A 4,626-nucleotide genomic window follows, 5' to 3' on the forward strand; every position below is an offset into this window, starting at 1 on the left:
TAATTATAATTATAGTATCTTGTTACATTATACTATTATATTATAAGTTTTAGGGTGAATTATCATATGGAGAGTATTTATACATGGCTAATGGGCAGTAACCAAAGAAATGAGGGACAATATTACCCACACCCATGTACACACACACACACACACACACACACACCCCTGTGTATCTCTTTAGTCATTTTCACTCACTAAGATTGATAACTTTAATAAGCTGGTTTCCAGCTTATTAAAAATAACAGTATCAACAATAGTGTGGTCTTTTGAAAGAAATCTGATTCTGGTTTTGTCTAAATTTTGGACTCCTCTAGATTTATTTATGAAAATATGAATGTCTCCATTAGCACCTTCTTCTGGATTTCAAGAATTTTTTTGCTTGTTTGTTTTTGCATTGTTTCTTTCACTCAAAGAGCCTTAATATTATTAGTTCTAATTATCTAATTTTGAACAGTATAAATATTTAAAGTGTTCTGAAAATACTTCAATAATAGTCTAAAACAGATGAACATATTAGCCAAATTATTCATGCAAACTTAAAATTAAAGCAGCCTATAAGTGTAGAACAGTGGGGATTAGGAATATTGAGGGTTCGTTGGTCAAGTTTTTCAGTTTCATAAGGAAAGCTGACTACAATCTCTAAGAAGGAGAGAAACTGAGACATAAAGATTTTCAAGTGGAATTTGTAGACAGCACAGTTCTGGACAATGCCATGAAAAAGCAGGTCATATTCACCTGACAAGATTGTTTTGGTTGGTTGGGCCTGAGTTTTAAAAGGAAGCTTCATTTTTTGTAGAGAAGATTGTTCATTTTTTTCAGCTCTATCACTGATATCATATAATCTCCATGAGTTTGGCTATGCACATAGAAGTAAAACCTTCCCATTGTACTAGAAATCAAATTCATTTCTTAGCATAGCTCACAGCAACCTATACTGACCCCTGTCTTTTTCTCCAGCCAGATCCTCTTCTCCTTTTACTTTGTTCTCTACACATAAGCCATATTCTCCTTCTTTCTGTTCCTCAAACAAGCAGAGATTACGCTCTACTTAGGTCCTTCACAAACTCTCTTACTCCTGGATGGAATTTTCTGTGCTCATTTTGTTTTTCCCAGGGTTGGCTCCTTATTACTGTTTCAGTTCTTATCTCAAATGATCCAAGAGACCTTTTCTAAGTGCCACTTCTTTAGTCTTTTATTCCATTGTTTTCTTATTTTTCCCCCAACTTTTAAGTTCATGGCGTACATGTGCTGAGTAGTTACATGGGTAAAATGTGTGTAGCAGATATTTGGTGTACAGATTATTTCCTCATCCAGCTAATGAGCACAGTACCCAATTTTTTGTTTGTTTGTTTTTCAATCCTCACCTTCCTCCCACCCTCCACCCTCAAGTAGGCCCTGGGGTCTATTGTTCACTTCTTTGTGTCTATGTGTACTCAATGTTTAGCTCACACTTATAAGCGAGAATATGCAGTATCTGGTTTTCTGTTCCTGTGTTAATTCACTTAGGATAATGGCCTCCAGCTCCATTCATGATGCTGAAAAGGACGTGATTTTGTTCTTTCTTACGGATGTGTAGTATTCTACGGTGTATATGTACCACATTTTCTTTATCCAGTCTACCACTGATAGACTCTATGTTGATTCTCTGTCTTCTAATACTGTGAATAGTACTGGAATGAACCTAGGCAGGCATGTCTTTTTGGCAGGATGATGTATATTATTTTGGGTATAAACCCAGTAATGGGACTGCTGGGTTGAAGGGTAATTTTAAGTTATTTGAAAAATTGCCATACTCCTTTCCACAGTGGCTGAACTAATTTCCATTCACACCAGCAGTATATAAGCTGTGGGAATGTAAATTTTCTGTGCAGCCTCACCAGCATCTGTACTTTTTTGACTTCTTAACAACCATTCTGACTGATGTGAGATGATATCTCTTTGTGGTTTTGATTTGCATTTCCCTAATGATCAGTGATGTTCAGTATTTTTTCATATGCTTGCTGGTCATGTGTATGTCTTTTGTTGAGAAGTTTCGATATCCTTTGCCCATTTTTTAAAAAGGTACTGTTAGTTTCAGCTTGTTAATTTGTTTCAGTTACTTGTAGATTCTGGGCATTAGACCTTTATTGGATGCATAGTTCACAAACATTTTCTCCAGTTCTATGGGTTGTCTGTTTACTCTGTTGGTAGTTTCTTTTGCTGTTCAGAAGCTGTTTAATTAGATCTCAATTGTCTACTTTTGTTGTTTGTTGTAATTGCTTTGGTGACTTTATCATAAAATCTTTGCAAGGACCTATGTATAGAACGGTATTTCTTACGTTTATTCAAGCTTTTGTAGTTTTAGGTTTTACATTAAAATCTTTAATCAATCTTGAGTTGATTTTTGTATATGGTATAGGGAAGGGGCCCAGTTTCCATCTTCTGACTATGGCTATCCATTTATTGCAGCACCATTTATTGAATAGGGAACAATTTCCCCATTTTTTTGTTCTCATCCGCTTGTTTGAAGATCAGATAGTTGCAGATGTTTGGCATTCTTCCTGAGTTCTCTATTCTGTTCTATTTGTCTACATGTTTGTTTTTGTACCAGTACCATGCTGTTTTGGTTACTGTAACCTTGTAATATAGTTTGAAGTCAGGTAATGTGATACATCCAGCTTTGTTCTTTTTGCTTAGGACTGCTCTGGCTAGCCTGGCTCTTTTATGGTTCCAAGTGAATTTTAGAATAGTTTTTTTTTTTTTTCTAATTTTATGAAGAATGTCATTGGTAATTTGGTAGAAATATTATTGAATCTGTACATTGCTTTGGGTAGCATGACCATTTTAACAACATTGATTATTTCTAACTTTGAGTAGAGGATATTTTTTCATTTGTTTGTGTCATCTCTGATTTCCTTCAGCAGTGTTTGTGATTCTCCTTGTGGAGGTCTTTTATCTCCTTGCTTAGTTGTATTCCTAAGTATTCTTTTTTCCTGTGGCTATTGTGAATGCTATTGCATTTTTGATTTGGCACTTTGTGTGCTGGAAACCATACAATTACACAAAAATTAAACCACCTGTTCCTGAATAACTTTTGGGTAAACAATGAAATTAAGACCAAAATCAATAAATTTCTTGAAACTAATGGAAAGAAAGATACAATATAACAAAGCCTCTGGGACACAGTCTGATAGACCTCTAGCTAGACTATAAAGGAAAAAAGAGAGAAGATCCAAATAAGCAAAGTCAGAAATGCCAAAGGAAACATTACCACCAATCCCACAGAAAAAAAAAAAAAAAAACAACCCATTACAGACTAGTACAAATATCTCTATGCACACAAAACAGAACACCTAGAAAAAATATTCATAAGTTCCTGATAACATGCTATCTCCCTAGATGGAACCAGGAAGGAATGGAATCTCTGAACAGACCAGTAACAAGTTCCACAATTGAATGAGTAATAAAAAGCCTACCAACCAGAAATGCCCAAACCAGATGGATTCATGTCCAAATTCTACCAGATATATAAAGAAGAGCTGGTACCATTCCCACTTAAAGTATTCCAGAAAATCAAAGAGGAGGGACTCTTCTTGTACTTATCCTATGAGTCCAATGTTTCCTGATACCAAAACCTTTCAAACACACAGCACAAAAGAAAATTTCAGGCCAATATTCTTGATGAACATAGATGCAAAATTCCTCAATAAAATACCAGCATACTGAATCTAGCAGTTTATCAAAAAGCTAATCCACCATGATCAAGTAGGCTTTATCCCTTGGATATAAGTTTTGTTTAACATATACAAATCAATAAACATGATTCATCACATAAATAGAACTAAAAAAAAACCTCACATGATCATCTCAATAGATGCAGAAAAAAGTTTTGATTCAATTCAGCATCTTTTCATGTTTAAAAGCCTCAACAAAGTAGGTATTGAAGGAGTATAACTCAAAATAATAAGAGCCATCTATGACAAACCCACAGCCATTATCATGCTGGACAGGAAAAAAGCAAAAAGCATTCCCCTTAAGAACTGGAACAAGACCAGGATGTCCACTATCACTCCTTCTAGTCAACATAGTACTGGAAGTCTTAGCCAGAGCAATCAGGCAAGAGAAAGAAAAGTAATCTGAATAGGAACAGAGTAAGTCAAACTATCTGTTTACAGGTGATATGATTTTATACCTATTTTATTGTCTCTGTCCAAAAGTTCTTACATCTCATAAACAGCATCAGTGAAGATTCTGGATACAAAATTAACATACAAAATTCGTAGTGTTTCAATATACCAGTAGCATTTTTTTTTTTTCATTGTGGCCAGTAAAGGTCTTTTGTTTCCATGTTTAGCGTTACATTAAGGATGTCTTGTAAGTCAGGTCTGGTGGTAATAAACTCTCTTAGTATTTGCTTGTCTGAAAAGGATTTTATTTCTTCTTCATTTATGAAGCTTAGTTTGGCTGGATATAAAGTGCTTTGTTAGAATTTCTTTTCTTTAAATATGCTGAATATAGGTCCCCAATCTCTTCTGGCCTGTAGGGTTTCTACTGAAAGGTCACTGGTAGCCATTAGGGGTTCCCTTTGCAGGTGACCTGCCTCTTCTTTCTAACTGCCTTTAACATTTTTTTCTTTTTTTTTTT

Source organism: Colobus angolensis, unplaced genomic scaffold, assembly GCF_000951035.1.
Source record: "Colobus angolensis palliatus isolate OR3802 unplaced genomic scaffold, Cang.pa_1.0 Scaffold514, whole genome shotgun sequence".
Taxonomy (NCBI): domain Eukaryota; kingdom Metazoa; phylum Chordata; class Mammalia; order Primates; family Cercopithecidae; genus Colobus; species Colobus angolensis.